General features: G+C 41.7%; 1 pseudogene; it reads left to right on the forward strand.

Annotated features, from left to right (window-relative positions):
* Nucleotides 1-253: 253 nt before the first annotated feature.
* Nucleotides 254-23,888, forward strand: LOC129825865 (immunoglobulin lambda-1 light chain-like; annotated as a pseudogene).
* Nucleotides 23,889-24,834: the final 946 nt, after the last annotated feature.

A 24,834-nucleotide genomic window follows, 5' to 3' on the forward strand; every position in this document is an offset into this window, starting at 1 on the left:
TCACTTATCTACCTTCAACATATTTGGCTGGCTATCAAATAAAACATTAAAGCCATTTTTCTCAGTTTCACAGTTGGGGTAGTTAATGCATTTTGCCTTTGTAGGGCAGGATAAATATAAATTAATAGTAACAGAACATCAGTGATAGCAGATTGTTGAGTCAAAATCAATGGTCCCCATTTATAAGACTGAAAAGATATAGCCTCTGGTTTGTTATGTGAACCGTTTCTTTATTCAACTTGATTTCTCAAACATGATTCAAAGGCTTATAATTGATCACCATCGTGTGGAGAAAGACACAGGGGAGCAATGTCAGTAGTAAAGGAACAATCTGGGATTGGTACATCGAGGTCTACATCGAGGTCTACAAGTATTTTTTATTAGGAGGACCTTGAACTTTAAGAATGAATCACTTAGCTGAGTAGTATTGATAAATCTTGGGAAACATTTTTTTATTTAGACAGTGAATGCGTGTGTCCCAATAGTATCTAATTTCTCCTGAAGTGTTCTCTACTTCCCACAAGCATTAGATAGGTGGCAGCATGGGCTAGTGCCATTTCCACCATATTTCTTTCAAATCAGTGAAGGGAAGTGAACAACTGCACACTTTAGGAGGAAGGAGAGATACGTAGATAGTATAATTGGATCATACTTGTCAACGACCGCAGCAAGTGACATCAGATTGGAGGAGCAGTTAGAAACCACAAGGCCCAAGTGATGGTGTTTCACTCAGACTTGTATCTCTGCTCCAACTGAATACAATTATCTTCAGGTTCAATAGAGGACACATCAGAATCATCATAGAAATGTCTCTAGTATCTGTTGTCATTATTTACTCACTTTATTTAAGTAAGTGTCTGTCCATCACTTACAGTAGTTATTTTCCTACAATTCAACCGGGTCAAGGAGCAACTGGAAATGACTAGAGGGAAATAGTTTCTGTCTGAATTTAAGTCTATGATTGATGAAAATAATGTGGACATGTATTTGCTTTTAAGTTCTGCTAGTGTGTTGATGTTGTGATTTTGTCATTGCAGTGTCAGTGGCAGGGCAGAAATTGGACCAGGAGATTTCATGGACTAGGAAAAAGGGAGAGGTTGTCTCCTTCAGCTGCAAATACAATGATCAGTGTGGATCGTATGTCTTCTGGTACCAGAAGAAAGAACGAGAACCTTTTACCTTGATTCTCGACATCAAAAAGAGTAACTGCGCTGTCGATGCACGTTACAACCATCCTCAAAAAGATGATTTCTCATCCGTGAGAAATAACAGATGTGATCTGAAGATCCAGTCAGTTAAAGTGTCCCATTCTGCCACTTACTACTGTACCTGCTGGGACTCGTCAACCCACAGTGAGAACTGATCCACACAGCCTGTTCAAAAACTCTGTGGTTATAATCAAGCTCTGAATTAATGGAGGAGAAAAAACAAGCACTGCACAGAGTGACATAATCAGAGGAACTGTTTGAAATGACACCCCCAGCTGGTGTTTCCCCTCTCATTTTCATTATTGACTGTATGATACAAACCATACTTCAGTAAAGATCTGTGAAATCAATTCGATTTTCAGTGATCATTTATTTTTCATTATCATATTGTTTAATGTTATAATTGTATATAGCTTTTAATTTTCTCAATTCTTCAGCACATATTCATTGAACATGGAATGTGATATAACAATATATTAAATTTTCTGGGCAAGTGGTTCATACAAATATTAGAATGAAGTAACTTTAGTTTTTAGTGATCCATTTCTTTTTTTGCAGAGGCCGCTTCAGGGCAGTGGCTGCAACAGGACCAAATATCAGAGACTAGGAGAGAGAGACATATTGTCTCTTTCAGCTGCAAAGTTACTGGTCGGTGTGCAGGTCACTTTGTCTATTAGTACTGGAAAAGAAAGGGTGAAGACTTCACTTCGATTATAGGCATTGATTTTGAAAACAATTCTGTCACCCCTGATACCATATCCTCAGGGAGCAGATTTCTCTGTTGGGTGCGAATCTGAGTTCAGTGAGCTGAAGATCCAGTCAGTTAAAGTGGCTTCCTACTACTGAGCCTGCTGGGACTTGGGAACGCACAGTGAAAACCTTTTCTACACAGCTTGTACAATAACTCTATGGTTCTCTTTCAGTAGGTCAACTTTGGTACAACATATTTTGAGGAGTCGCACTCTCGCAACTTCGGTTGAAGGATCTACAATCACGCCAGACAGTAAAATCCGTGCCTTGCTGGAAGCCCCGCTTTCCACAGGTTATAAGCGTGAGGCTCATATTCATTCCTTCAATCGTTCTGCTCTTCATCTCGGTGTGAACAGGACTAAAATATACCTTTGGAAAACGAGACTGTCCTAAGTAGCGCCAACTAAACTGTACCATGGTGGTAGAGTGTGCTCACCCACTGGACGTTGTGTGTTTTAGTTCGTATTTCTCCTCATAAGTTTCCTGATCATGAACAATTAGTTATTCTTCAGTTTGCTAGCGCAATCAGTTGTGACAATAATGCTAGTACGAACTCGGACCCAGACGCAGAGAAACACAGCAGGCAGAGGTGAGGGTAAATCCAGAACATTTACTAAAGTCTTCACAGCAAAACAACAAAGCAACAGCACACGAGTACACTAAACAAAACAAGAGACCTAAGCAACCGGCCCAGTCGACACAGGAACCTAAATAGTGATTCAACAGGTGAACCCAATAAGACCAATCAGGATGACCTGGACACTAGAAATAACATAAGGGTGCCCTCCAGTGGCAACCTCAGGGAGTACAGTCAAACGTGACACCTAACCTGTGACAGGACCCCCCCCCCCTCAGGGAGTACAGTCAAACGTGACACCTAACCTGTGACAGGACCCCCCCCCCTCAGGGAGTACAGTCAAACGTGACACCTAACCTGTGACAGGGGTAGGTTAACCAGGGGTAGGTTAACGTCGACGGAAGTCCCGAATGATTCCGTGGTACAAAATTTCTCGGGACGGAACCCAGGATCGTTCCTCAGGACTGTAACCCTCCCAATCCACGCGATACTTAGTCCCCTGCCGGATCTAACGGCTGGAGAGGATGTGTCGCACGGTGTAGGCTGGCTGTCCCGCTATCATGAGAGGAGGAGGGGGTGGAGGCCCGAGTGGTCCGGAACCAGTGGAATGAATACCACAGGCTTGAGTCTGGAGATGTGGAAGGTGGGATGGACCTTCATGGACCAGGGAACACAAAGAAAATAGACCACTGGATTGATGCGCCGTAGAACCTTGAAATGTCCAACGTACCGGGGAGCCAACTTCTTAGATTCCACGCGTAGTGACAGATCCCTAGTAGACAACCAGACCATCTGGCCTGGACACAGCAGGGGACTCGGGCGGCGATGACGGTTGGCCTGACTTTGAACCTGAGCTGAGGACTTTAGGAGCGCTGACCCAGCCCTCTTTCAGGTGCGGCGGCAACGAGAGATGAGGCGTTGAGTGGAAGGAACCGTCACTTCGATCTCCTGATCTGGAAACAGGGGGCCTGGTAACCGTACAACACCTGGAACGGTGATAGGCCAGTGGAGGAACACTGGAGAGTGTTGTGTGCGTACTCCACCCAGGGAAGGTGCTGACTCCAAGTGGCGGGGTTGGCAGACACACAGCACCGTAAAGCGTTCTCTAGATCCTGGTTCACCTGCTCAGTTTGACCGTTGGACTGAAGGTGATAACCCAAAGACTAAATGGCTGATGACCCCAGTAGAGTACAGAATTCCCTCCAAAATCTGGAGGCAAACTGGGGACCCCGGTCGGAGACTATGTCCAGAAGAAGTTTGTGAAGGTGGAAAACGTGCTGAACGAATAGCTTCTTGAGGGCCGGTGGCAGTATTCTGTTTTTTTAAGTGTCTGCACATGCAAATCCTTGTTTATGGGAAAATCAAAGGAATGCCTCCCAGATTGCAGTTCCTAGGGCTTCCACTAGATGTCAACACTCTATAGAAAGCGTTTCAGGCTTGTTTTTATTTTAATAAGCTAGAATTTGTAGTTTCTCTAGGTGGCTCCCATTTTGGCTGTAGTATTGTGGCGCGCGTCGGTGAGGGTGCACACTTCTTTATTTATCTCCGGTAATGAACATACTATTATTCTTCTTAAATTTTATCATTTATTTACATATTAGGGTACCTGAGGATTGATTACAAATGTTGTTTGACTTGTTTGGACGAAGTTTATTGGTAACTTTTGAGATTAATTTGTATGCATTTTGAACGAGGGAAACCGGTGGTTTGCTGAATCAAGCGTGCCAACTAAACGGACTTTCTTGGGATATAAAGAAGGACTTGATCAAACAAAACTACCATTTGTGATGTAACTGGGACCAGATTGCAAACAGAGGAAGATCTTCAAAGGTAATTGGTTATTTCATAGCGAAATTTCGGACTTTTGTGACGCCTCTGCTTGTTTGGAAAATGTTTGTAATGCTTTTGTACGCGGGGCGCTGTCCTCAGATAATCGCATGGTATGCTATCGCTGTATAGACTTTTTGAAATCTGAGAAATTGTCTGGACTAACACGAAGTTAAGCTTTTAAGTGATGTAGGACACTTGTATTTTCATGAATGTTTAATATTGCGATTTTGTGTTTCGAATTTGGCGCGCTCCGATTTCACCGGATGTTGTCGAATTTGATCGCGTTAACGGGATTTCCGCGCTAAGAGGTTAGCTGAGCAGTCTCACAGCCAGATGGAAGCTTAGGCAGCGGAATGAAATGTCCCGCCTTGGAAAAGCGGTCCACAATGCCCAGGACGACTGTGTGTGAGGATGGAAGGCCCGTAATGAAATCCATAGAGAGATGGGACCAGGGTCGAGAAGGTTTAGGCAGTGGAAGAAGAAGCCCCAGACGCTGCTGACGAGGAGTCTTGTTCATGGTGCAGGTCGGACAAGCAGCCACGAAGGTTTGAGTGTCCGCCTCCGCCGAGGGCCACCAAAACCTCCTCCTCAAAAACCCTCTTGGATGAGAGGTGAGACGTGGCGAGTGAGCCCACTGAAGTACCTTGGACCGTCCCCCAAGAGCAACAAAAGTCTGTTCGGTGGACAGCCATCTGGAACTGCCTCCCTACCTTGCGCCTCCTTCACTACAGTCTCTATACCCCAGGACACCGGCGCGAGGATGAGCGACCTGAGATCATGGATTCAAGCGGCCGATCCTCCCTGAAGATGGGGAACTTGCGAGAATGGGCATCCGTCTTCATGTTCTAGGACCCCGGACGGTATGATAACGTGAATCTGATCCGAGTGAAGAAAGGAGCCCAACGAGCCTGTCGGGGATTGAGGCGTTTAGCATCCTGGATGTTGGCCAGATTCAAGTGGTCAATCCAATCCGTAAGGGATGTTCCGAGCCCTCCAACCAGTGCTGCCACTCCTCCAAAGCCAGTTTGACCGCAAGAAGCTCCCGATTGCCGATATCATAGTTCCTCTCCGCTGGAGTGAGACGCCTGGAGAAGAAGGCACAGGGATGAAGCTTTTAGCCTTTGCTTGGTGCTGAGACGGAACCGCACCCACTCCCACATCAGAGGCATCCACCAGTACCACGAAGGGAAGAGAATGATCCGCATGAACGAGAATGGGTGCAGAAGAAAACTGACTTTCAGTTCCTGGAATGCCTTCTCAGCAGCAGGTCTAACATACATGTCCAGCCCGAGCCCTTGTTGAGTGTTGTCAATGGCGCTAAAGTTTCACTAAAGTTTCTCACAAATCTCTGACAGAAATTAGCAAAACTCAAAAACACTAAACTCTCTTGATCGTGCTCTGCCAGTTGACCACCGCTCCTACCTTTTGGGAGTCCATCTCTACACAGCCCTGAGACACAATGTACCCCAGGAAGGAACTCAGAGGAATGTGAAACTCACACTTTTCAGCCTTCACGAACAAGTGATGAGCGAGGAGTCTTTGAAGAACCTGGCGGACATGTTGGACGTGTTCAAACATGGACTTGGAGAAGATGAGGATGTTATCCAGGTACACAAACACGAAATGGTGAAGGAAGTCACGCAGCATATCATTAACCGGGGCCTGGAAAATGGCTGGAGCATTAGTAAGTACAAACGGCATTGCCCGGTAGTCATAATGTCCATTGGGAGTGTTGAAAGCTTTCTTTAAACTCGTCTCTCTGTCTGATGAGCACCAGACTGTACGCGTTATTTAACCTGTCTAGGATGAGAGTGCCGCTAGCGGCACTCCCCCCCCACCCCCACTGAAAAACCAGTGCCGCGAAATTCAAAAAAAATATTTTTTTTAAATATTTAACTTTCACACATTAAAGTCCAATACAGCTAATGAAAGACACAGATCTTGTGAATCCAGCCAACATGTCCGATTTTTAAAATGTTTTACAGGGAAGACACAATATGTAAAGATGTACATCTATTACCTAAAAACACATTAGCATAATCCACCATCTTTTATTTGTCCACCAACACCAGTAGCTATCACCAATTCGGCTAAACTAAGATATTTATAGCCCCTAACCAAGAAAAAAACTCATCAGATGACAGTCTGATAACATATTTATGGTATGGGATAGGTTTTGTTAGAAAAAAGTGCATATTTCAGGTAGATGGCATAGGTTACAATTGCACCCACCGTCACAAATGGAATAGAAAAACTACATAGAGCAACGTGTTTACCTACTTACTAATCATCAAACATTTCGTAAAAATACACAGCATACACTAATCGAAAGACACAGATCCTGTGAATACAGACAATATTTCAGATTTTCTAAGTGTCTTACAGCGAAAACACAATAAATCGTTATATTAGCATAGCACATAGCACATAGCAGCCCAGCATTGATTCTAGCCAAAGTGAGCGATAAAAGTCAACATCGCCAAAATATATTAATTTTTTCACTAACCTTCTCAGAATTCTTCAGATGACACTCCTGTAACATCATATTACACAATCCATATAGAGTTTGATCGAAAATGTTTATATTTAGCCACCAAAATCATGGTTAGACAATGTGAAATGTAGCTCAGCTGGTCAGAAAATGTCCTTGCGCCACTTAGACAGTGATCTACTCTTATACATAAATACTCATAAACGTGACTAAAAAATATAGGGTGGACAGGGATTGATAGACAATTTAATTCTTAATACAATCTCGGAATTACATTTTTTAAATTATCCTTACTTTTCAATACAGTTTGCGCCAAGCGAAGCTACGTCAAAAAACATGGCGTCCTAAGCCACTAACATTTTTCGACAGAAACACGATTTATCATAATAAAAATTTCCTACTTTGAGCTGTTCTTCCATCAGTATCTTGGGCAAAGGATCCTTTCTTGGGTCCAATCGTCTTTTGGTGGAAAGCTGTCCTCTTGCCATGTGGAAATGCCAACTGCGTTCGGGATGAACTGGAAGCGTGCCCAGCAATTCACAGCGTTTCATAAATAAATGTCCCAAAATCGCACTAAACGGATATAAATTGCTATAAAACGCTTTAAATTAACTACCTTATGATGTTTTTAACTCCCATAACGAGTAGAAACATGACCAGAGTAATATTACTCCCTCCACTAATGCTTGGAACAAGTGCGGGTCGATGTCCTCCACGCGCATTACGCAGCAAGAAAAGACTTGCTAGCTACAGGTTTTTTTAATTTATAGTGCCTGTGAACGCGCAATCGACCCCATTCAAATCGTCATCACGTAAAGGCATCCAGGGGAAGACGTAAGCAGTGTCCGTATAGTCATAGCAATAACAGTGCCCTTTTAACTGACTCCAGAACAGTGGCCAAAATTTCTGAAATCTGACTCCATGTCAGGGAAATTGCTGTAGAATGGGCTCTGTTCCACTTAGAGACAAAATTTCAACTCCTATAGAAACTATAGACTGTTTTCTATCCAATAATAATAATAATATGCATATTGTACGATCAAGAACTTTGTGGGAAGCCGTTTCAAAAATTACACGATTAGCATAAATAGTCACAACAGCGCCCCCATCCTCAACAGGTTAACCTGTCTAGGATGAGAGTGCCGCTAGCGGCACTCCCCCCCCACCCCCACTGAAAAGGCAGAGCCGCGAAATTCAAAAAAAATATTTTTTAAAAATATTTAACTTTCACACATTAAAGTCCAATACAGCTAATGAAAGACACAGATCTTGTGAATCCAGCCAACATGTCCGATTTTTTAAATGTTTTACAGGGAAGACACAATATGTAAAGATGTAAATCTATTAGCTAAAAACACATTAGCATAATCCACCATCTTTCTTTGTCCACCAGCAACAGTAACTATCACTAATTCGGCTAAGCTAAGATATTTATAGCCCCTAACCAAGAAAAAAACTCATCAGATGACAGTCTGATAACATATTTATGGTATGGGATAGGTTTTGTTAAAAAAATGTGCATATTTCAGGTAGATGGCATAGGTTACAATTGCACCCACCGTCACAAATGGACTAGAATAACTACATAGAGCAACGTGTTTACCTACTTACTAATCATCAAACATTTCGTAAAAATACACAGCATACACTAATCGAAAGACACAGATCCTGTGAATACAGACAATATTTCAGATTTTCTAAGTGTCTTACAGCGAAAACACAATAAATCGTTATATTAGCATAGCAACATGTGCAAACATTACCCCAGCATTAATTCTAGCCAAAGTGAGCAATAACGTCAACATCGCCAAAATATATCATTTTTTTCACTAACCTTCTCAGAATTCTTCAGATGACACCCCTGTAACATCACATTACAACATGCATATACAGTTTGTTCGAAAATGTGCATATTTAGCCACCAAAATCATGGTTAGACAATGGGGAAAGTAGCCCAGCTGGTGAGAAAATGTCCGTGCGCCATATTAGACAGTGATCTACTCTTATACATAAATACTCATAAACGTGACTAAAAAATATAGGGTGGACAGCGATTGATAGACAATTTAATTCTTAATACAATCTCGGAATTACATTTTTTAAATTATCCTTACTTTTCAATACAGTTTGCGCCAAGCGAAGCTACGTCAAAAAACATGGCGTCCTAAGCCACTAACATTTTTCGACAGAAACACGATTTATCATAATAAAAATTTCCTACTTTGAGCTGTTCTTCCATCAGTATCTTGGGCAAAGGATCCTTTCTTGGGTCTAATCGTCTTTTGGTGGAAAGTTGGCCTCTTGCCATGTGGAAATGCCAACTGCGTTCAGCATGAACTGGAAGCGTGCCCAGCGATTCACAGCGTTTCAGAAATAAATGTCCCAAAATCGCACTAAACGGATATAAATTGCTATAAAACGTTTTAAATTAACTACCTTATGATGTTTGTAACTCCAATAACGAGTCTTAACATGACCGGAGAAAGATTACTCCCAACACTAATGCTTGGAACAGGTGCGGGTCGGTGTCCTCCACGCGCGTGACGCAGCTCCAAAAGACTTACTAGCTACAGGGTTTTTTAATTTATAGTGCCTGTGAACGCGCAATCGACCCCATTCAAATCGTCATCACGTAAAGGCATCCAGGGGAAGACGTAAGCAGTGTCCGTATACTCATAGGAATAACATTGGCTTTAAAACTGACTCCAGAACAGTGGCCAAAATTTCTGAAATCTGACTCCATGTCAGGGAAATTGCTTTAGAATGGGTTCTGTTCCACTTAGAGACAAAATTTCAACTCCTATAGAAACTATAGACTGTTTTCTATCCAATAATAATAATAATATGCATATTGTACGATCAAGAATTTTGTAGGAAGCCGTTTCAAAAATTACACGATTACCATAAATAGTGACAACAGCGCCCCCAGCCCCAACAGGTTAAGGCTAGCGGAAACCCTCGAGAACATCCTCTGAAAAGGGAGAGCGCGAAATTCACCTAAAGAAATATTTTACTTTCATACTTTCACAAGTGCAATAAACCAAATAAAGCTTATCTTCTTGTTAATCTACCCATCGTGTCCGATTTCAAAAAGGCTTTACAGCGAAAGCACACCATACGATTATGTTAGGTCAGAGCTTAGTCACCAAAAACATACAGCCATTTTTCAGCCAAAGAAAGGAGTCACAAAAAGCAAAAAGAGATAAAATGAATCACTAAGCTTTGATGATCTTCATCAGATGACACTCATAGGACATCATGTTGCACAATACTTGTATGTTTTGTTCGATAAAGTTCATATTTATATCCAAAAATCTCAGTTTACATTGGCGCGTTATGTTCAGTAATGTTGTGCATCGAAAACATCCAGAGAATTTGCAGAGAGCCACATCAATTTACAAAAATACTCATCATAACACTTGTATCTTTTGTCAAAGTTTATGTACAGAATACAGAAATCTGAATGGTTTGTCCTCGGGGTTTCGCCTGCTACATAAGTTCTGTAATACTCACAGACATGATTCAAACAGTTTTAGAAACTTCAGAGTGTTTTCTATCCAGATCTACTAATAATATTCATATCTTATATTCTGGGGATGAGTAGAAGGAAGTTGAAATTGGGCACGCTATTTATCCAAAAGTGAAAATGCTGCCCACTATCCTAGAGTAGTTAATGCAACCGCTGTGTCAGATTTCAAAAAAGCTTTACGGAAAAAGTACACCATGCAATAATCTGAGTACAGCGCTCAGACACAAAAACAAGCCATGAAGATACCCGCCATGTTGTGTCAGTAAAAGTTATAAATAGCGTTATAAATATTAACTTACCTTTGCTGATCTTCATCAGAATGCACTCATAGGAATCCCAGTTCCACAATAAATGTTTGTTTTGTTCGATAAAGTTCATCTTTCTGTCCAAATACCTCCTTCTTGTTAGCGCGTTTAGTTCACCAATCGAAGTTCACAAGGCGCGAGCAAGTCCAGGCGAAAGTTCAGACGAAAAGTCAAAAAAGTTATATTACAGTTCGTAGAAACATATCAAACGATGTATAGAATCAATCTTTATGATGCTTTTATCATAAATATTCAATAATGTTTCAACCAGACTATTCCTTTGTCTTTAGAAATGAAAATGAACGTAGCACACTCTCATGGCCTTCCACCAGACCCCTTAGTCAAACAGCTCCTATTCGCTCCCCCTCACAGTAGAAGCCTGAAACAAGGTTCTAAAGACTGTTGACATCTAGTGGAAGCCTTAGGAAGTGCAATATGACCCCATAGACACTGTATCTTGGAAAGGCAATGAGTTGAAAAACTACAAAACTCAGATTTCTCACTTCCTGGTTGGATTTCTCTCAGGTTTTCACCTACCATATGAGTTCTGTTATACTCACAGACATCATTCAAACAGTTTTAGAAACTTCAGAGTGTTTTCTATCCAAATCTACTAATAATAAGCATATATTATCTTCTGGGCCTGAGTAGCAGGCTGTTTACTCTGGGCACGCTTTTTATCCGAACGTGAAAATGCTGCCCCTATCCCAAACAGGTTTTAATATAACTGTTCATGGCTGCAGTCTCTGGACCTGAGAGAGAATACAGCCCTCCTCCTGGAGGAGTTGTTCCGGACAGGATGTCGATGACACAATCGTAGGGCCTGTGAGGAGGTAGTTTGCTGGCCCTTTGTTTGCTGAAGACTTGACCGTAATCCTGAGGTACGCAGGAAAGATCAGGCTTGTCATTCCCAGCCAGAGGAACAGGAGGAAGTCTCCAGACGAGGAGGACCGGAAAAATGTGGTTAGAGTTGCTGGCAGGTGAACTGGCATGAAGGATTCCATCCCAGAACTCTTCCCGATGGCCTGTCAATTTGAGGATTATGGGTGGAAAACCACGGATGTCCAAGAACCAGGGGAAGCTCAGGAGAGTCCACCAGAAGTAACTGGATTAACTCCACATGGTCATCCAGAACTCGTAGCTGGATAGGCATGGTTAGTTGCTTCACCTTCCCAGACCCTAGGGGTTGACCATCTATTGCAGTGAGTGGCGGAGTGTCCAGTTTAGTGATTGGCAGCCTCGCTTGGTAAGCTTATGTGCGATCCAGAAAACAGCCGGTAGCCCCAGAGTCTATGAAAGCAGGAATGTCCAACTTCTCATTGTCCCACCACAGGTTGGCCGGAAGCACGGTGCGTACCATATCGGCAGCAGGAAACTGTATCTGACTTGCCAGTATTCTCCCATCTACTGATGAGTCATCCCGTTCCCCGGGATTCTGGCCTACTAGGCAGAGATCCTCTGTCCAGTGTCTGTGTTCTTTCGTCCATCTTGCAGAGATCCTCTGTCCAGTGTCTGTGTTCTTTCGTCCATCTTAATCTTTTCTTTTTTTGGCCAAAGATATGGCTTTTTCATTGCAACTCTGCCTAGAAGGCCAGCACCCCGGAGTCGCCTCTTCGCTGTTGACGTTGAGACTGGTGTTTTGCGCGCACTATTTAAGTTTCCCTGAAATAACGTCCCCGGCCACTAAGAGGGCCGCCTCTGGAGGAGCATTTTCCTGTTTGCTTATGGTGGTATACAGCTCATTGAGTGTGGTTTTAGTGCCAGCATCGGTCTGTGGTGGTATGTAGACAGCTTAGAAAAATAGATATTAAACTCTCCTGGTAGATAGTGTGGTCTTCAGATTAGCTTCTCGTCGCCTGATCCTCACAAGGCCCCCGATATCCTTCCGCTCAATCTCAGTCTCTTTCTCCTGCAAATGATGGGGGTGAGAGTGTCTAAGTGAGTGTCAGAGATAGTCAGAATATGATTGTCATCTGTTACAAGCAAGTTATTGACTCCATTAACCTTTTTCCTAAGCTGCATATGTTAGTATGGGCTATTTTTAACACTTTTCTGAGTTGCTTGATTGTTTTTAATACTTTACTGGGAAGCTTATCAGAAGTAGACTTGCTCGTGGTATTTATATTGAAGATGATTGTGAGCTGCACACAGTGGACTTCCTACTAGTGCACACCGCCTCAGTGCTAACAGTATAACTCTGGTTAATAAGCACATGGTTATTGCATACAATTGCTGTAAGATCAACAGAGGTATTCAGGCCAGTTAGAGGGACATGAATTAAGTTACTTACATTGTGTCTGCCAAAGCCCATGGGAAAATGTACATTTGATGCAGCATTATGGCAACTCAGCGTCACAATGGTAGGGATTACAAGAGCTGGTCTTGCGTCATTGATAAGTCATTGTCTCAACGCAGCTTTGAAATGCATGGACAGAGTCCAGGAGCCAAGATGATTTGGCTCCATTCCTATAGTGTATCTTCTGTTTCCAGAAGGTGTCAAAGTTATCTATAAAAGTGATTCCAACAGAGCTACAGTAATCTTTTAGCCAGGCTTGTAATGCCAGCAGCCTGCTGAATCTTTCACACCGCTGCACAACAATGGTACCGGAGCTGGAATCTTTCAGTGCCAGAACCAGTTCTTTAACTTCTTCTGGCTGCAAGCCCGAGGCCGGCCACAATATGACAACAGCCACTTCAATTGCAGGGCGCGAAATTCAAAATATAGATTTTTGAAATATTTAACTTTCACACGTTAACAAGTCCAATACAGCAAATGAAAGGTACACATCTTGTGAATCCAGCAAACATGTCCGATTTTTAAAATGTTTTACAGCGAAAACAGCACGTATATTTATGTTAGCTCACCACCAAATACAAAAAAGGACAGACATTTTTCACAGCACAGGTAGCATGCACAAAGCCAACCTAACTAACCAAGAACCAACCAAACTAACCAACAAACAACTTAATCAGATGACAGTCTTATAACATGTTATTCAATAAATCTATGTTTTGTTCGAAAAATGTGCATATTTGAGGTATAAATCATAGTTTACATTGCAGCTACAATCAGAAATTGCACCGAAAGCAGACAGAATAATTACAGACACCAACGTCAAATACCTAAATACTCATCCTAAAACATTTCTGAAAAATACATAAGGTACAGCAAATGAAAGACAGGCATCTTGTGATTCCAGCCAATATTTCCGATTTCTTAAGTGTTTTACAGCGAAACACAATATAGCGTTATATTAGCTTACCACAATAGCCAGAAACACAAGCCCTTCCCCAGTAGCAAAAGTTAGCGATCGTAACAAACCAGCAAAAGATATATCATTTTTGACTAACCTTGTTAATCTTCATCAGATGACAGTCCTATAACATCAGGTTATACATACACTTATGTTTTGTTCGAAAATTTGCATATTTAGAGCTGAAATCAGTGTTTATACATTGTGCTAACGTAGCATCTTTTTCCCACAACGTCCGTATATTTTTCTGACACTTTTTCTGACACACATATTCTGACCAAATAACTATTCATAAACATAACTAAAAAATACATGTTGTATAGGAAATGATAGATACACTAGTTCTTAATGCAATCGCCGTGGTATAATTCTAAAAATAACTTCATTACGACATCCAGCTTAGGTATAGCGAGAGTGAACCCAAAAGCTGGGCGCAAACGACTAGCACAACATGTTCGACAGATATATGAAATAGCATCATAAAATGAGTCCTACTTTTGCTGATCTTTCATCAGAATGTTGTACAAGGGGTCCTTTGTCTGGAACAATCGTTGTTTGGATTTAGAACGGCCTTTTTCCCCCTCAATTTAGCAAGCACACTTGCCAAGTGGCGCGAATCTCTCCATGTCAACAAACAGAAGAGAACGGAACACGGCAAAACTCCCGAAAAAAATTCAATAATCTGATTAAACTATATTGAAAAAACATACTTTACGATGATATTGTCACATGTATCAAATAAAATCAAAGCCGGAGATATTAGCCTGTCTAGGATGAGGGTGCCGCTAGCGGCACTCCCCCCCCACCCCCACTGAAAAACCAGTGCCGCGAAATTCAAAAAAAATATATTTTTTAAATATTTAACTTTCACACATTAAAGTCCAATACAGCTAATGAAAGACACAGATCTTGTGAATCCAGCCAACATGTCCGATTTTTAAAATGTTTTACAGAGAAGACACAATATGTAAAGATGTACATCTATTACCTAAAAATACATTAGCATAATCCACCATCTTTTATTTGTCCACCAACACCAGTAGCTATCACCAATTCGGCTAAACTAAGATATCTATAGCCCCTAACCAAGAAAAAAACTCATCAGATGACAGTCTGATAACATATTTATGGTATGGGATAGGTTTTGTTAGAAAAAAGTGCATATTTCAGGTAGATGGCATAGGTTACAATTGCACCCACCGTCACAAATGGACTAGAATAACTACATAGAGCAAAGTGTTTACCTACTTACTAATCATCAAACATTTCGTAAAAATACACAGCATACACTAATCGAAAGACACAGATCCTGTGAATACAGACAATATTTCAGATTTTCTAAGTGTCTTACAGCGAAAACACAATAAATCGTTATATTAGCATAGCACATAGCACATAGCAGCCCAGCATTGATTCTAGCCAAAGTGAGCAATAAAGTCAACATCGCCAAAAAATATTAATTTTTTCACTAACCTTCTCAGAATTCTTCAGATGACACTCCTGTAACATCATATTACACAATCCATATACAGTTTGTTCGAAAATGTTTATATTTAGCCACCAAAATCATGGTTAGACAATGGGGAATGTAGCCCAGCTGGTGAGAAAATGTCCGTGCGCCATATTAGACAGTGATCTACTCTTATACATAAATACTCATAAACGTGACTAAAAAATATAGGGTGGACAGGGATTGATAGACAATTTAATTCTTAATACAATCGCGGAATTACATTTTTTAAATTATCCTTACTTTTCAATACAGTTTGCGTCAAGCGAAGCTACGTCAAAAAACATGGCGTCCTAAGCCACTAACATTTTTCGACAGAAACACGATTTATCATAATAAAAATGTCCTACTTTGAGCTGTTCTTCCATCAGTATCTTGGGCAAAGGATCCTTTCTTGGGTCTAATCGTCTTTTGGTGGAAAGCTGTCCTCTTGCCATGTGGAAATGCCAACTGCGTTCGGGATGAACTGGAAGCGTGCCCAGCCATTCACAGCGTTTCAGAAATAAATGTCCCAAAATCGCACTAAACGGATATAAATTGCTATAAAACGCTTTAAATTAACTACCTTATGATGTTTTTAACTCCTATAACGAGTAGAAACATGACCAGAGTAATATTACTCCCTCCACTAATGCTTGGAACAGGTGCGGGTCGGTGTCCTCTAGGCGCATGACGCAGCTCCAAAAGAGTGACTAGCCTCAGGGTTTTTTAATTTGTAGTGCCTGTGAACGCGCAATCGACCCCATTCAAATCGTCATCACGTAAAGGCATCCAGGGGAAGACGTAAGCAGTGTCCGTATACTCATAGCAATAACTGCGGCCTTTTAACTGACTCCAGATCAGGGGCCAACATTTCTGAAATCTGACTCCATGTCAGGGAAATTGCTGTAGAATGGGCTCTGTTCCACTTAGAGACAAAATTTCAACTCCTATAGAAACTATAGACTGTTTTCTATCCAATAATAATAATAATATGCATATTGTACGATCAAGAATTTTGTGGGAAGCCGTTTCAAAAATTACACGATTAGCATAAATAGTCACAACAGCGCCCCCATCCTCAACAGGTTTTAATAGTCCATAACGACAGCTTATCAGAAGGCAAATCCAGGTCCCTTGACGCGCTCTCCAGAAAACAGGAAACTGGTGACACGTCATAAAAAGAGCTATTATACGACCCCAGATCAAGTTACACACTCAATTTCTTCTCTCACTCCTTGTCGACATCTAGTGGAAGACGTATGAAGTGCATCTAAACGAATAAATATCAAGGACTTTAATAGGCAGCCCCTAGAAGAGAGCATCGATTTCAGATTTTCCACTTCCTGTCAGGAAGTTTGCTGCAAAAGGAGTTCTGTTTTACTCACAAATATAATTCAAACGGTTTTAGAAACTAGAGAGTGTTTTCTATCCAATAGTAATAATAATATGCATATTGTACGAGCAAGAATTGAGTACGAGGCTGTTTGAAATGGGCACCTTTTATCCGGCTACTCAATACTGCCCCTGCAGCCCAAACAGAAGTTCCGATCTAGCCCTCCTGATATCGTTTCACCCCACATGAATTACGACAGCGTCAACTCCCGGCATCTGTCGTAGAACGGTTGAAAGCAGCCTTTTAATGTCCTGTATTCATGCTCCTGGGTAGCACAGGGTTTTTGCCCCAGGAACCAAGATGTTTCTTACAATAGAGCTGCCGATGACGGTCCGGCCGTTCATTCGGCTCGAGTGGTTTCGCAAACCCCTCAACGACCGAAGGGCAGTGGGGCCCGATCAACCCGAGCCGGCTGTAGTATCCATCGTGGATGATGAATGGGCTGGTCTCTCAGGCAGCCTTAAGGTCTTATGAGTGTGGTTGCTCTGAGGATCTGAGCTTGAGGAAGAAGCTACCAAAGAGGGAGAGAGAACAGAGGACAAAGGCGCCAGTACCTCTGGAACCGATCTCGAATCGGAAGCCCCTAGGGAAGAATGCATCGGAACCTCAGGATCCAGAGTGGCAAAGTCATTTCTGGTCTGTGTCCGGTCCGGGCCTAACATCTCCAAGGAGGCCCCTGATGCCAGAGGACTCTTTCTTCGACTTCCACAGTGAGTGACATATCTCCATAGCTGGATGGTTGGGTCAAGAACAGTAACATCCCCCAAGTCATCCGGGAGCATCTTACTAGCTCTGTTCTCTAGGGAGGGAGGAGACCCCTTCCGGGAGGGATCCCTGGAGGGTACTGGCCAGTCGGCTGTGGAGAGCCGATACAGCGGCGGCATTTCCACCAGACCAGAGCGGCGTCCAGCTGCTGGGGTAGAAGAAAAAGAAAAGTAGGTGGGATTGGATTCCCCAGTAGCTTGTGTAGGTTCGTTACTTGTTTGCTAAGAGTTGCCACTTTGCCCCTATAGTCCTCTGCAAGCAAACAGTTGCTACATTGAATGTTCGGGCAGTCCACATTCTCCCTGAATAAAGCAAAATAAACACAGTTCCTGCAGCGTTAATAACATTCAATATCAACCTCCATTTCAGACTGCCGAGCCAGCTAGGCTAGCTGGGTTTCTGTGTCTCACCCTTTTACATGGAATTTGGCAAGATTCCGGGACAGATACCCGGGACAGATACTAGCATTCACAGCAACTGAGCCGCAGGATCCAAAATCAAAAGGTATATAAAATCAAACTTACTAGGAAACACTGTCACAACTTTACACAAACAATAAAACAAGGTCTCTCGTTCAGCAACATACGTCATGCTCAGATGACGTGAGTATGACCAGGAGTTGGTGTGTGTGTGTGCATACCTTTGTGTGTGTGCATTTGTAAAAGGAATTAAGGGATGATTTTTCTGTTGATAACCTTGGAAATTATTAATGGAGAAGAACATGTGACATTCTGTTACTTGGTCAACCTTTCCAGAGGTGTCAAGCCCATAGAAGGTACAGGGGCACGTGCCCCCTTAGATTATATCAATAATTTTTTTTTAATAAAAGCTCAATTTGCAAAGAAATTGACATGTTATTATTACTATTAAGCATAATGATTATGGTTTTAGATTGCAGGAAAAGCTGTACTCACCTACTTTGTGCCCCCTCAGGTATTTGGGGTGCATGAGAACAGGGCTCCGGGCAGCCAAGCGGAAATGGAGGAAAACTCGCCTCCCTGCGGAACAGGCAACCTTTCACTCCCTCCTCTCTACATTCTCCTCTTCTGTCTCTGCTGCTAAAGCCAATTTCTACCACTCTAAATTCCAAGCATCTGCCTCTAACCCTAGGAAGCTCTTTGCCACCTTCTCCTCCCTCCTGAATCCTCCTCCCCCTCCTCCCCCCTCCTCCCTCTCTGCTGATGACTTCGTCAACCATTTTGAAAAGAAGGTCGACGACATCCGATCCTCGTTTGCTAAGCCAAACGACACCGCTGGTTCTGCTCACACTGCCCTACCCTGTGCTTTGACCTCTTTCTCCCCTCTCTCTCCAGATGAAATCTCGCGTCTTGTGACGGCCGGCCGCCCAACAACCTGCCCGCTTGACCCTATCCCCTCCTCTCTTCTCCAGACCATTTCCGGAGACCTTCTCCCTTACCTCACCTCGCTCATCAACTCATCCTTGACCGCTGGCTACGTCCCTTCCGTCTTCAAGAGAGCGAGAGTTGCACCCCTTCTGAAAAAACCTACACTCGATCCCTCCGATGTCAACAACTACAGACCAGTATCCCTTCTTTCTTTTCTCTCCAAAACTCTTGAACGTGCCGTCCTTGGCCAGCTCTCCTGCTATCTCTCTCAGAATGACCTTCTTGATCCAAATCAGTCAGGTTTCAAGACTAGTCATTCAACTGAGACTGCTCTTCTCTGTATCACGGAGGCGCTCCGCACTGCTAAAGCTAACTCTCTCTCCTCTGCTCTCATCCTTCTAGACCTATCGGCTGCCTTTGATACTGTGAACCATCAGATCCTCCTCTCCACCCTCTCCGAGCTGGGCATCTCCGGCGCGGCCCACGCTTGGATTGCGTCCTACCTGACAGGTCGCTCCTACCAGGTGGCGTGGCGAGAATCTGTCTCCGCACCACGTGCTCTCACCACTGGTGTCCCCCAGGGCTCTGTTCTAGGCCCTCTCCTATTCTCGCTATACACCAAGTCACTTGGCTCTGTCATATCCTCACATGGTCTCTCCTATCATTGCTATGCAGACGACACACAATTAATCTTCTCCTTTCCCCCCTCTGATAACCAGGTGGTGAATCGCATCTCTGCATGTCTGGCAGACATATCAGTGTGGATGACGGATCACCACCTCAAGCTGAACCTCGGCAAGACGGAGCTGCTCTTCCTCCCGGGGAAGGACTGCCCGTTCCATGATCTCGCCATCACGGTTGACAACTCCATTGTGTCCTCCTCCCAGAGTGCTAAGAACCTTGGCGTGATCCTGGACAACACCCTGTCGTTCTCAACTAACATCAAGGCGGTGACCCGTTCCTGTAGGTTCATGCTCTACAACATTCGCAGAGTACGACCCTGCCTCACGCAGGAAGCGGCGCAGGTCCTAATCCAGGCACTTGTCATCTCCCGTCTGGATTACTGCAACTCGCTGTTGGCTGGGCTCCCTGCCTGTGCCATTAAACCCCTACAACTCATCCAGAACGCCGCAGCCCGTCTGGTGTTCAACTTTCCCAAGTTCTCTCACGTCACCCCGCTCCTCCGCTCTCTCCACTGGCTTCCAGTTGAAGCTCGCATCCGCTACAAGACCATGGTGCTTGCCTACGGAGCTGTGAGGGGAACGGCACCTCCGTACCTTCAGGCTCTGATCAGGCCCTACACCCAAACAAGGGCACTGCGTTCATCCACCTCTGGCCTGCTCGCCTCCCTACCTCTGAGGAAGTACAGTTCCCACTCAGCCCAGTCAAAACTATTCGCTGCTCTGGCACCCCAATGGTGGAACAAACTCCCTCACGACGCCAGGTCAGCGGAGTCAATCACCACCTTCCGGAGACACCTGAAACCCCACCTCTTTAAGGAATACCTAGGATAGGATAAAGTAATCCTTCTAACCCCCCCCCCCCCCCTTAAAAGAGTTAGATGCACTATTGTAAAGTGGTTGTTCCACTGGATATCATAAGGTGAATGCACCAATTTGTAAGTCGCTCTGGATAAGAGCGTCTGCTAAATGACTTAAATGTAAATGTAAATGAGGCCCCTGAACCTTTGTACACTTAAGACAAGCCCTGCCAAGCACAGTGCAGACTACTTTTTAAAAAGGGAATTTTCACTGTGTATGTATTTGTATTTGGATCTGGTACGAAACTTTTTGTGACAGGTAAGATATTCATTCCTCTGATTTTCAGCAGATAAACAAAGCGGAAGTCATTAGAAATTAATCTAGACTGTATGTCTAACCAGTTTCCAAAATAATTCAGAAAACATCCTGCAGCATTGCTCCACAATAATGCATTATTCATTATCAACTCATGTTCCAAAAAATATATATATTATGAATTTGAAAGCCTGTTATTAGCCTGTAGAATTGATCATTCTGATTTTCAATGATGCCATATGAACAATTTACAGTATGTTGCATGTCCTTACTCTTAGAGATATACACCCTCAGTTAAATGTGTGATAGAAATGTAAAGTCATTTGATATGGGGTAAGAATGTTGAACTGTTTAGTAATCTTATGATTTAAATGATATTGAAAGTTTAATTTACATTATATATGTATATATACATTATATAGAAATAAGATATTCCAGAAAGGATATTTCTTATGAAAAAAAAAATCTAGTTCATTTATTTATGTATGTAATTAATTGTTTACTTGAATATAAACAGTAAAGCTGGATATTAAACAAATGCTGTGGGACATCATGATTCAACAGACTACCTCTGAAGTCTGGCAACTTGTGATGTCCCTTTAAAGAAAACTGTGAATGTTATTGTTTCTCTTGAAAATCAGACAACAATAGTGTACAAAAACCCAAAGTGACAGTCTACCCAGCGTCTAACCCTGAGCCGAATGGGAAGACCACCCTGCTATGTCTGGCGAGAGACATGTTTCCAGACTTGGTCAAGATCTCATGGAAGATGGTGGGTGAAAATGGCCGAACAGTGGAGGTACCCAAAGCAGAGAGGGAAGAGCTGGAGCAGAGGGAGGAAGGACGGACGGACGACAAGTATGATCATCATTGATAAAGACAAGACATACAGGAACAAATACATGTGTTCTGTGGAGCATGAAGGGGGCCCTCAAGATGTTCACATACCAGAAGGTAAAGACAATAATTGAAAATGTTTTACATTAGTATGTATTATTCATGTGATATGTATATGTTTATATGTGTAGGCAGTCATGTCATCTGAAAATGGAATATTACCTTTTCAAAATAAAAAAATAAACGCCTAGCCTACATAAAAACTGGACTGACACTTGGTAATTGCACAGGAATGTTGTCTAGTTAGTTTCGCAAGTTTAAACAAATCTTCTTTTTTTGTGTAACTATTAGTCTATCCCTGACAGTAGCCTACATAATGCTCTGAAAAAAGTATTATTTAATATGACCTTTTTACATCTTGTTCTCAGAGGAACCAACTGAAGCTTCTCCAACCACCATGGCTGCACCAACCACTTTGCAGGTTACCTATGGTAAGATGTATGTGTATTTACTTTGTGCAGGGTTGGGGTTAAATAAAAAAAAATGAGATCTTGTAATATTTATTTATTTAGCATTTTTGTATGGAATCCATGTGTGCATTCGTCTAAAAATGGCATATCACCGCTTCAAAGTAAAAAAGAAAGTACAGAACAATTGGACTTACACTTGTTATTTGCATAGGAATGTTGTGTATCTAGTTGGTTTCATAAGTAAATAACCTTTATTTGCATAGGCTAACGTTTATCCCCAATGCAATCTCCAAAGAAAACAACATAACTTGCCATAACTGTAGCAACAGAGATATGGCATGGCTGGGAAGTTTTTAATTATCTGACAGTAGATAATGCTCTGCTTTTTTTATATGATCTTGTTCCATCTCATTCTCAGATGAACCAACTGAAGCTCCTAAAACCACCATAGCTTCACCAACCAATCTGCAGGTTACCAACGGTAAATATTTAAGTGTATTTCATGCAGTTTTGGGGTCTAATCAAATAAATAAAAGGTGGAAAAAATATATAAATTAACATATTTAGATATGGTGAAGTTGCATTATTCAGGAGTGTAATATGGTTAGATGAGAAGTTGTTGAAAAGTGTGAAAAAAGTGATTTAATGTGATATTTATGGTAAATTTGAGGTGTGGAGTAAGAATGATGCTGGTAAGGGGAGATTTTTTTGTAAATAGAAACATTTTGAATCTCATGAACTGCGGAGAGATGGCACTGTCTAATGAATCTAAAAACGTTGAAAGATCCAGGTTTTGTGAGATCGCATTCAAGATAAACGCTGCATATGTCGGCTTAATTGTAAATAGCCGACAATGTCAATCAGATCGATTCAATCCTTTGGCGGGTTAAAATCAAATCAAATTGTCACATGCGCCGAATACAACAGACCTTACAGTGGAATTCTTACTTACAAGCCCTTAACCAACAATGCAGTTAAGAAAAAATACCTAAAAAGATAAGAAATAAAAGTAACAAATAATTAAAGAGTAGCAGTAAAATCACAATAGCAAGGCTATATAGGGGGTACCGGGACAGAGTCATTGTGCGGGGGCACCGGTTAGTTGAGATAAATGAGGTATAGGCATAGCGGCTTTTAAAGGCAATGTTCTGGTGATCGCAGAGATATCATTCATGGTAAACGTTGCATATGTTCGGCTTGTTCGGAAATGGCTTTAAAAACCGCATTGCTTATAACCCATGATCGGATTGAATCTTGTCCTTACTTTAAAAAAAATGTATGATCAATAAATACAAAAGTAATAGGACCCAGCAATGAAAAAAGCGAAGAGAAAAAAAGCACAAAAAAATGAAAACTGGACTATATTAAAATATAATCACTGGCTAATTTCCATGCCTTACTCTTTTCTTTTCCCCAGATTCCTTCAAGTCCATATGCAGTCTGAACTTGGCCTCTGTGGTTTACACAGTGATGATAGTGAAGAGCATGGTGTACTGCTGTGGGCTCTCTTTTCTGCTGCACGACAGGAACATGAGATGTAGACCCAAAACCTGTAGACACATCCATTGAAAGGATAACCCTATATGTTGTGTTTGCCTCCTTAAAATGAATATCACATAATATTTACTTTTGATGATTGTGGGAGCCACCCACTGCAGACACTTGAATACGGTTCAGTTAAGGAGAGCAAATCTTGATGGTAGAAATATGATTGAAATATTGACAGTTTTATTAAAGTTGCATTGCTATATGTCATAGCGTCAAATTACTTTTTTACAAAAATATTTACCTAATTATCATATGTATTTCTTTAAATATGTCGTTATTAAATATATATACCCTTGAGTTCTAAATATGTATCATTATGCAAAATAATATTTAGTAACTTGTCCTGTGTAATGAAGTGTATTTTTTCTCAAGTAATTAGAGTTAGTTTTCTGACAGTATTTCATATCTTCATTCAATTGTTTCATTCATTTACCATGAATAATAGAAAATCTAGTTTTTTTTTGCTTCAAACTAAATGATGAGTACTTATTGAGCAAACAAATGGATGATTTTTTACATTGATACAATGCTTTTGTTTATTTTTTTTACCTTGATACAAAGAGCTTGTATGAAAGTGACATTTTCCTTGTGCAACACAGCCTTTGTAGTGAGCAAAGTTTCTCAAAATAACCATATCCTTTCAGATGGGGATGGGTTTAATTATTGCTGCCTTCATGAAAGAAAAGTTTAAACGAACGGTGGTTATGGAATGTATTGTATGACCTCCATTTTGTACAGTTCCATGCTCTTTTGAATGAGGAAACTGTCACCATAATAAAAAATTAAGGTTTCTTAAAACCCTCAAAACATTGTATTTCTTATAAGATCATCTTTTCTTATTTAAGAAAATGTTATTTTATTGAATCGCATCAGAAGCGGAACAATAAGATCATAAGATCCCGTTTTCTCTGTTTTCAACCTGTTTGCTTAAATTTGCATGTTCTGACACAGGTGTTGAGCATATAGACTAAATACAGGTGGGAAAAAGTGGTTGATATGTTGCTTTGGTTTATTAATGAAAGGTGAAATGGTAGTTACTGGAAACAAGATACAGCTGCATAACCGAAACAACATATCGTTGCTTAACCCCAGCTCAAGCGTGTGATGTTTTTTTTTTTCAATACCGGTGGGAAAAAGTGGTTGATATGTTTCTTTGGTTTATTAAATGAAGAACACTTAAACAAACTATACAAAATAACAAACGACTGTGACGCTAATGAAACCGAGTGCAGACATGCAACAT

The sequence above is a fragment of the Salvelinus fontinalis genome, chromosome 28, assembly GCF_029448725.1.
Source record: "Salvelinus fontinalis isolate EN_2023a chromosome 28, ASM2944872v1, whole genome shotgun sequence".
Classification (NCBI taxonomy): Eukaryota; Metazoa; Chordata; class Actinopteri; order Salmoniformes; family Salmonidae; genus Salvelinus; species Salvelinus fontinalis.